Genomic DNA, 11080 nt, shown 5'->3' on the forward strand with positions numbered 1-11080 from the left:
CCACAGAAATCTGGCTGGCCAGAAAGAGCTGGCATGATATATTCAGAGCACTAAATGAGAAAAACATGCAGTCAAGAATACTATATCCAGGGGCACCTGGGTGGCTCAGTGGGTTAAGCCGCTGCCTTCGGCTCAGGTCATGATCTCAGGGTCCTGGGGTCGAGTCCCGCATCGGGCTCTCTGCTCAGCAGGGAGCCTGCTTCCCCTCTCTCTCTCTGTCTGCCTCTCCATCTACTTGTGATTTCTCTCTATCAAATAAATAAAATCTTTAAAAAAAAAAAAAAAAGAATACTATATCCAGCTAGGCTATCATTGAAAGTAGAAGGAGAGATTTAAAGCTTCCAGGACAAACAAAAACTGAAAGAATTTGCAAACACCAAACCAGTTCTACAGGAAATATTGGAAGGGGTCCTCTAAGCAAAGAGAGAGCCTAAAAGTAGTAGATCAGAAAGGAACAGAGGCAATATACAGTAACAGTCACCTTACAGGCAATACAATGGCACTAAATCTCTCAATAGTTACTCGAATGTTAATGGGCTAAAAGCCCCAATCAAAAGATGCAGGGCATCAGAATGGATTAAAAAAAAACACAACTATATGTTGCCTACAAGAAACTCATTTTAAACCCAAAGATACCTCCAGATTTAAAGTGAGGGGATGGAAAAGAATTTACCAAGCTAATGGACATCAGAAGAAAACAGGAGGGGCAATCCTTACATCAGATCAATTAGATTTTAAGCCAATGACTATAATAAGAGATGAGGAAGGACATTATATCATACTCAAAGGATCTGTCCAACAAGAAGATCTAACAACTTTAAATATCTATTCCCCCACATGGGAGCAGCCAACTATATAAACCAATTAATAACAAAATCAAAGAAACACATCAACAATAATACAATAATAGTAGGGTACTTTAACACTCCCTTCACTGAAATGTACAGATGACCCAAGGAAAAGATCAACAAGGAAATAAAGGCCTCAAATGACACACTGGGCCAGATGGACATCACAGATATATTCAGAACATTTCATTGCAAAGCAACAGAATACACATTCTTCTCAAGTGCACATGAAACTTTCTCCAGAATAGATCACATCCTGAGTCCTAAATCAGGTCTCAACCGATATCAAAAGATTGGGATTCACAGACCTGTACCCCTGGGGATAAAAATATATGTTTATAAAAAATAAAAAATTAATAAAAAAAAAAAGAGTGGGTTCATTCCCTGCATATTTTCAGACCACAGTGCTCTGAAGCTAGAGCTCAACCACAAGATGAAATTTGGAAAGAACCTAAATACATGGAAAGTAAACAGCATCCTTCCAAAGAATGAATGGGTCAACCAGGAAATTAAAGAAGAATTGAAAAAATTCATGGAAACAAATGATAATGAAAACACAATGGTTCAAAATCTGTGGGATACAACAAAGGCAGTCCTGAGAGGAAAATATATAGCAGTACAAGACTTTCTCAAGAAATAAGAAAGGTCTCAGGTACACAACCTAACCCTACACCAAAAGGAGCTGGAGAAAGAACAAGAAAGAAACCCTAAACCCACCAGGAGAAGATAAATGATAAAATCAGAGCAGAAATCAATGAAATAGAAACAAACAAACAAACAAAAAAAAACACAATGGAACAAATCAATGAAACTAGGGGCTGGTTCTTCTAAAGAATTAACAAGATTGATAAAACCCTGGCCAGACTTATCAAAAAGAAGAGAGAAAGGACCCAAATAAGTAAAATCATAAATGAAAGAGTAGAGATCACAACTAATACCAAAGAAATACAGACAATTATAAAAACATACTATGAGCAACTCTACGCCAAAAAATTTGACAATCTGGAAGAAATGGATGCATTCCTAGAGACATATAAACTACCACAACTGAACCGGGAAGAAATAGAAAACCTGAAAAGACCCATAACCAGTAAGGAAATTGGAACAGTCACTAAAAACCTGCAAACAAACAAAAGCCCAGGGCCAGATGGCTTCCCAGGGAAATTGTACCAAACATTTGAAGAATAACTAATTCCTATACTTCTCAAACTGTTCCAAAAAATAGAAATGGAAGGAAAACTTCCAAACTCATTTTATGAGGCTAGCATCACCTTGATCCCAAAACCAGACAAGGATCCCATCAAAAAAGAGAACTACAGACCAATATCCTTGATGAACACAAATACGAAAATTCTCAATAAAATAGTAGCCAATAGGACTCAACAGTACAGTAAAAGGATTATTCATCACGACTAAGTGGGATTTATTCCAGGGCTACAAGGTTGGTTCAACATCCGCAAATCAATTCATGTGATGCAACATATCAATAAATGAAAGAACAAGAATCATATGATACTCTCAATAGATGCTGAAAAAGCATTTGAAAAAGTACAGCATCCCTTCCTGATCAAAACTCTTCAAAGTGTAGGGATAGAGGGCACATGCCTCAATATCATCAAAGCCATCTATGAAAAATGCACCACAAATATCATTCTCAATGGAGAAAAACTGAAAGATTTTCCACTAAGGTCAGGAACACGGCAGGGATGTCCATTATCACCACTGCTATTCAACATAGTACTAGAAGTCCTAGCCTCAGCAATCAGACAACAAAAGGAAATTAAAGGCATCCAAATCAGCAAAGAAGAAGTCAAATTATCACTCTTCGCAGATTATATGATACTATATGTGGAAAACCCAAAAGACTCCACTCCAAAACCACTAGAAATTGTACAGGAATTCAGTAAAGTGTCAGGATATAAAATCAATGCACAGAAATCAGTTACATTTCTCTAACCAACAACAAGGCAGAAGAAAGAGAAATTAATGAGTCAGTCCCACTTACAATTGCCCCCAAAACTATAATATACCTAGGAATAAACCTAACCAAAGAGGCACAAAATCTATACTCAGAAAACTATAAAGTACTCATGAAAGAAATTGAGGAAGACACAAAGAAATGGAAAAATGTTCCATGCTCCTGGATTGGAAGAATAAATATTGTGAAAATGTCTATGCTACCTAAAGCAATCTACACATGTAGTGCAATTCCTATCAAAGTACCATCCATTTTCTTCAAAGAAATGGAACAAATAATCCTAAAATTTTATGGAACCAGAAAAGACCTCGAATAGCCAAAGGAATATTGAAAAAGAAAGCCAAGGTTGATGGCATCACAATTCCGGACTTCAAGCTCTATCACAGAGCTGTCATCATCACGACAGCATGGAACTGGCACAAAAACAGACACATAGATCAATGGAACGGAATAGATAGCCCAGAAATAGACCCTCAACTCTATGGTCAACTAATCTTCGACAAAGCAGGAAAGAATGTCCAATGGAAAAAGGACAGCCTCTTCAATAAATGGTGTTGGAAAAATGGGACAGTCACATGCAGAAAAATAAAATGGGACCATTTCCTTACACAAAAATAGACTCAAAGTGGATGAAGGACCTCAATGTGAGAAAGGATCCATCAAAATCCTTGAGGAGAATACAGGCAGCAACCTCTTTGACCTCAGCCACATCAACATTTTCCTAGGATCATTGCCAAAAGCAAGGGAAGCAAGGGCAAAAATGAACTATTGGGATTTTGTCAAGATCAAAAGCTTTTGCACAGCAAAGGAAACAGTTAACAAAACCAAGAAACAACCAACAGAATGGGAGAAGTTATTTGCAAATGACATATCAGATAAAAGGCTAGTGTCCAAAATCTATAAAGAACTTAGCAAACTCAACACCCAAAGAACAAATAATCCAATCAAGCAATGGGCAGAAGACATGAACAGACATTTCTTCAATAAGACATCTATATGTCCAACAGACACATGAAAAAGTGCTCCATATCACTCGGCATTAGGGAAATACAAATCAAAACTACAATGAGATATCCCCTCACACCAGTCAGAATGGCTAAAATTAACAAGTCAGGAAATGACAGATGCTGGCGAGGATGCAGAGAAAGGGGAACCCTCCTACACTGTTGGTGGGAATGCAAGCTGGTGCAACCACTCTGGAAAACAGCATAGAAAACAGCATGGAGGTTCCTCAAAATGTTGAAAATAGAACTACCCTGTGACCCAGCAATTGCCCTACTGGGTATCTCCCCTAAAGATACAAACGTAATGATATGAAGGGGCACGTGCACCCAAATGTTTATAGCAGCAATGTCTACAATAGCCAAACTATGGAAAGAACCTGGATGTCCATCTACAGATGAATGGATAAAGAAGATGTGATATATATACACAATGGAATACTGTGCAGCCATCAAAAAATTGAAATCTTGCCATTTGCGATGACATGGATGGAACTACGGAGTATTATGCTTAGCGAAATAAGTCAAGCAGAGAAAGACAACTATCATATGATATCCCTGATATGAGGAAGTGGAGACGTAACATGGTGGGTTAAGGGGGTAGGAGAAAAATGAATGAAACAAGATGGGATTGGGAGGGAGACAAACCATAAGTGACTCTTAATCTCACAAAACAAACTGAGGGTTGCTGGGGGGAGGGGGTTTGGGGGAAGGGATGTGGGGTTATGGATATTGGAGAGGGTATGTGCTATGGTGAGTGCTGTGAAGTGTGTAAACCTGGCGATTCACAGACCTGTACCTCTGGGGATAAAAATATATTGTATGTTCATAAAAAATTTAAAAAATTTAAAAAAATAATCCAATTAAAAAATTGGTAGAGGACATAAATAGACATTTTTCCAAAGAAAACATATACATGCCCAAAAGACACATGAAAAGATTTTCAACAGTAGTTATCATCAGTGTAATGGAAATCAAAACTACCATGAGATATCTCTTCACACCTGTAGAATGGCCAAAATCAACAACACAGAAAGAATAGGTTCTGGCATGGGTAAGGAGAAAACAGAACCCTTAACCACTACTGGTAGGGATGCAAAATGGTGCAGTCACTCTGGAAAATAATATGGGCTTCCTCAAAAAGTTAAACTAGAACTAGATTCCAATCCAGTAATCACACGACCAAGCATTTACCCTCAAAATACAAAATACCTAATCATTATATCAAAGGAATATATGCACACCTATGCTTGTGGCAGCATTATTTACAATAGCCAAGTTATGGAAGTAGTCCAGGTATCCATCAATAGATGAATTGGTAAAGAGACAATATATTTAAGTTGAATACTATGTAGCCATGAAAAAGAATGAAATCTTGCCATTTGCAACAAAATGGATGGAGGTTGAGAGTAAAATGCTAAGAAAAATAAGTCAGTCAGAGAAAAACAAATACCGTATGATTTCACCTATAAGTGGAATTTAAGAATCAAATCAAGCAAAGGAATAAAGAGAGAGAGAGAGACACGAACCAAGAAACAGATTTTTAATTATAGATAACAAACTGATCATTACTAGAGGAGAGATGTGTTGGAAGATGGGTGAAGTAGGTGATGAGGATCAAGGAGTGCGCTTGTCATGACAGCACCAGGTGATTAAAGTGAGAATTTAAATGAAAAGTCTACCATATAATCCAGCACTGTCACTTCTCTGAATATATCCAAAGGGATTAAAGTCAGGATCAAGATATATTGTATCTATTTTCATTTCAACATTATTCACAATAACCAAGACATGGAAACAACCTAAATGTCCATTGATGGATAGATGGTTAAAGAAAAGTGATATAAATATTAACCAGTCTTAAAGACTGGAGATGCCTAGCTGACTAAATCAGAAGAGCATGTGACTCTTTATCTGAGTGTTGTAAGTTTGCTCCCCACCTTGGGTAGAGATTACAAATAAATAAACACTAAAAAAGGGAGGGGGGAGGAAATCTTGACATTTGTGAGAATATGGATGAACCTGGAAGAAATTATGTTAAAGAAGAAGTAAGCCAAATACAATTATAAATACTGTATGATACCAGTTACATGAGGAATCTAAACTATCCATACTCATAGAGGGAAAGTGTAGAATGGTGGTTGCCAGGTTGTGAGGGGAGATTTTACTCACAGGGTAACTATACTGGAGTTAAAATTTAAAACAATTTAATAGAAATAAAAAGCATAAAACAGTGTATCCTATTTTATGAAAAATAAATTCAGAATTATTAGCATGCCAAATTTCTTAGCAAAATATCCAATGTTCTTCTAAATTCCAGCCACATATCCTTGTATTTGCCCATACAAATAATTAGCTTAAGCCATACTGAATTCCTCACTTCTTTCACATATTTTGTGGCCTTGTTTTCCCCTCCACATCTCTGCTTTGTGAATAACTAGTCATTTTTCATGTTGCAGTAATATAAGTATCATTTTCTGAGTATTCCAGGAATAATCATTGTTCAATATGCTACTGTATTCCCTTTTCTGTTATCACCCTAATTACATTGTAAAGTACTGTACATATTTTTATCAGTTTCTACCACTTGAGTTATTTAGATGTTATCAGTGTCCTTTTATATGTTGAATTTCCAGTGTTTGACCCAGAATATAGATTGTCAATAAATATTGTTTAAAATGAATGAACTAATAATCTCTATCTGATGCAGTCAATAATAGAAGAATAATAGTTTCACAGGTGAGTTAAGTTTTATTTTTTAAAATTATGTGGTACATATATGCAATGGAATATTACTCAGCCATCAGAAAGTATGAATACCCACCATTTACATCAATAGGGATGGAACTGGATTGGATTATGTTAAATGAAATAAGTCAAGCAGAGAAAAACAATTATCATATGGTTTCACTCATATGTGGAACCCAAGGAATAGCATGGAGGACCACTGGGGAAGGGATGGAAAACTGAAAGGGAAGAAATCAGAGAGGGAGACAAATCATGAGAGACTTTGGACTCCAAGAACAAAACTGAGGGTTACAGAAGGGAGAGGATTGGGTGGATGGAGTGATGGGTATTAAAGAGGGTACTTTGTGTGATTGGACTGGGTGCTATATGCAACTAATTAATCATTAAACATTTTATCAAAATATGATGTACTATATGCTGGCTAACTGAACATAATAAAAATAATGAAAAAATAAAATTATGTGTATTTTGACTTCCTTTATTTTATTCAAGCAACAAACCTAGATGGTAGGTATAAATTTTTGTCACACAGAGGGTAAGCATTTTTAAAAATTATTAACAAGGTGAAACTTATTTTCTGTATCAGTTTGTCTCTATTTCAGTATGCTCTTACCTTCCTGACACCTTTACCAATTTTGCCCTGTTTCCTTTTATCTTGTCAAGTTTTTTTTTTTTTTTTTACATGATGGAATATGACTTAATCTGCTGAGACCAACCATATCAAACTATAACTTTTTTTTTCTAATTTCTGTGACACTGTTCTTCAAATCATCATTAAAATTCAGAACTCTTTTAAACCTTCCCAAAGTAATATTTTAGCCTGATTTTGGAAGCTTTACCTGGTATATATAAATCAGTTCTCTGTTGAAGATTACTCACTTTACCTAATATAATCTTATCCCTGAATATAGCACTAAGTCGTGGTTGAATAAATGAAATATACTATTTTATAATAAGCTAGAACTTATAATATGAAATGGACAGATATTTGTGTAATTCATCTCTCCATGGTTATATGATTTAAATATCTATTGACATTTTATACATTATATTCTTTTTTTAAAGATTTTATTTATTTATTTGACAGAGATCACCAGTAGGCAGAGAGGCAGGCAGAGAGAGAAGGGGAAGCAGGCTTCCCATTGAGCAGAGAGCCAGATGCGGGTCTGATCCCAGGACCCCGAGACCATGACCCGAGCCAAAGACAGAGGCTTAACCCACTGAGCCACCCAGGACCCCCCATATATTCTTTTATTTTTTTTAAGATTGTTGAAACATTTAATTATACAAGTATTTTTTGCATGGCTCCAGTATCAGATGAAAACTCAATAGCTGTTTTTTTTTTTAATTTTAATTTCCTTATTCTTTTCTTCTTCTCTGTTCTTGTCTAATAAGCAGCAATGATTCTAAATTGTTTTTTGGATTGTGACCCCAAGCATAGGGCAGTGTTTTGTGTTTTATTTTTATTTTTATTTTTTTAACATCTTAGTATAATTTTATTTTTTTTCAGTGTTCCAAGATTCATTGTTTATGCACCACACCCAGTGCTCCATACAATACATGCCCTCCTAAATAACCACCATCAAGCTCACCATCCCCCTACTCCCCTCCCCTCCAAAGCCCTCAGTTTGTTTTTCAGAGTCCACAGTTTCTCTCTCATGTTTCATCTCTCCCTCTGATTTACCCTAATTCACTTTTCCTTTTCTTCTCCTAATGTCCTCCATGTTATTCCTTATGCTCCACAATTAAGTGAAGCCATATGATAATTGACTTTCTCTGCTTAACATTATATTCTTAATTCAAACCTATGTGAAACTGAGAGAATTTACACAATGAAACAAACATATATATTTTTTATCATGATGAAAGTCTAAAACTCATTCTAAGTGGGTTTTTTTTTGTCTTTGAAATCCCTAAACATATGTTTAAATGGTAATATGATGACTCAGAACAATATTGAAGTAATTTGGAATTAAACATGAATTGATAACCACATCAATTGAATACACCAATATTTATTAAAAAAAATCAAATGCTTTTTTTCCCCAAAGAATCATTCCACCAGTGATTATAAAATGTTAAAATACCTTCATTTGCCAATAATAATACCCTTATTAGTGCATAATACTCTTACATATAAAGAAAAAATAAATTAAAAAACCCTAGAAATTCCTACATAAATAAATCTATTATGATTGTTATCCTTAGAAGCACACTCCTCAGCATTGTCCAAGACTATTCTTTTTTTTTTTTTTAAGATTTTATTTATTTGACAGAGAGAGATCACAAGTAGAGAGAGAGAGGAAGGAGCAGCTTCCTTGCCTAGCAGAGAGCCTGATGCGGGACTTGATCCCAGGACCCTGAGATCATGACCTGAGCTGAAGGCAGAGGCTTAACCCACTGAGCCACCCAGGCAGCCCAAGACTATTCTTAAATAGAGAATGTCTCAGTTATACATTGCTGCATGACAAAGTATTCCAAAATTTAGTGACTTAAACACTTTTTTTTCACAATTTTCTGGATTGTTTAGAATCAGCTGGGCAGTTAAGTGACACATGTTTTCAGCTAGCTACATACATCTGTGAGCTGAGTTAGGTTTAGAATGCCCAAGATAGTTTCACTCACCTATCTGGCACTTCAGGTAAGGTTTGGAAATTGCAGACTATAATTTCCATCACAATTTATTAGCTAAAGCAAGTCACAAGAGCAGTCTACACTTTAAGGAAAAGCAAAGAGAGCTCACTTTTTTTTTCACCATAACAGTATTCATTATTTTTGCACCACACCCAGTGCTCCATGCAATCCGTGCCCTATCTAATACCCACCACCTGGTTTAAAAAAAAAAAATTATTTATATATTTGCCAGAGAGAGAGAGAGACCACAAGCAGGAGGAGTGGCAGACAGAGGGAGAAACAGGCTTCCCACTGAGCAAGGAGCCCAATATGGGACTCCATCCCAGCACCCTGAAATGATGAACTGCGCTGAAGTTATACACTTAACTGACTGAGCCACCCAAGAACCCTGAGAACTCACATCTTGAGGGAGAAGGTGCAGTAATGAAAAAGCATGTGAAGCATTTTGGGGGTCACATTTTTAGAAACAATTTATCAAAATACACTCTCTGATCACAACAATCCACATAGCTACCAGATGCAAAATGCAGTACTTCCCAATCTCTTCCCCCTCCAGTCATCTCTCACTATAGCATCAGCTCTAAGTCAAGGATCTCATTATCAACATTAGGTTCAGAAGTGGTTAAGTCTCCTCAAATATGGATAGTCTTGTTCTGGAAACCTATGTACTTAAAACAAGTTATCTGCTTCAATACACCAACATACCATAATAATACAGGGCTAATCATCATAGTTACTCTCATTCAAAAAGCAGGAAAAGACAGGAACAGTGCTACACTGTTATAAAATGTTAAAAGTTATGAAATTGCAGCAGGGACATATAATTAGTCCCTTCTTCTTGTGTAACAGAGGATGTTCCTTGAATCTGTTTTGGGGGGAATAGTTCGTTAATCTATTTTTTCAGTGGTTCTTAGCTTCTTCCACACTTTTTCATAGAGTATGGCCTATGTTTACAATTGAATAATTTCCTCAGCCTTCTTATTGTCAATAGAAATTGGTGGCAAGAGTTTTTTTTCTTAAACTTTGAAGTGTTTCTATAACTTTTAGTCCAAGTTGCTTTGGTAAATATAATTGTCTTAAAACACTTATGAGCTTTCTGTGAAACTTATTTGAAATCATCCTATGTCACATTCACAATTCCTTCTCAGATTTACTTCTCTCAAATAGCAAAAATTTAACCAAGTACATTTTGAAGATCTAATTTGTTTTATTAATCAAGTCATGATTTGAGCAGCATCCCATCCAGCAAGCAGAGGGAACCTCCACAGGGCTACAGAAAAAAAAAAGTTTTTAAAAGTCAAGAGAGAGTGTAAGAAAGGAAATTATTAGAAAATAATCCATTAGTTAAGCAAGGTCACCCTCCTAAGGGGAATGAAAGAGGTCTATCAATAAATTTCCTAGTGCTGAACAGGGAATTCCCATGTTGACTAATTAATGGTTACCTTTCTGAAGGATAAAAACTGTAGTTATGTTAGATATTAAGTCTTGGTTTTACTGACTTGGGGCCTAAATCTAAGTGACATCATTTAGGGTCTATGGTTTTTTGTAACACTCTACTATGGGAATGTCAGGTTATTTTATATATATATATTTATATACATATATATATATATATATGTATATAAATATATATAAATATAAATTACCTTAAGTTATTTTATCAAGTGGAGTAGATCTTCTAGGAATAAACATGAATATTGAAGAGGTCTTTACAAAGATTTTTTTTAGCTGTACAACTTTATTTTATCTTCTTCCTTAGGCCATGTATTACTGGCTTCACTATGATCTGTGCTACTTGGTATTTATTAATTTTACAATATTTTTCCAGGTGGAGAGACTGCCTTAAGTCCAAATTCTGCTTGAAAATTGAA

The sequence above is a fragment of the Mustela lutreola genome, chromosome X (genome assembly GCF_030435805.1).
Source record: "Mustela lutreola isolate mMusLut2 chromosome X, mMusLut2.pri, whole genome shotgun sequence".
Classification (NCBI taxonomy): Eukaryota; Metazoa; Chordata; class Mammalia; order Carnivora; family Mustelidae; genus Mustela; species Mustela lutreola.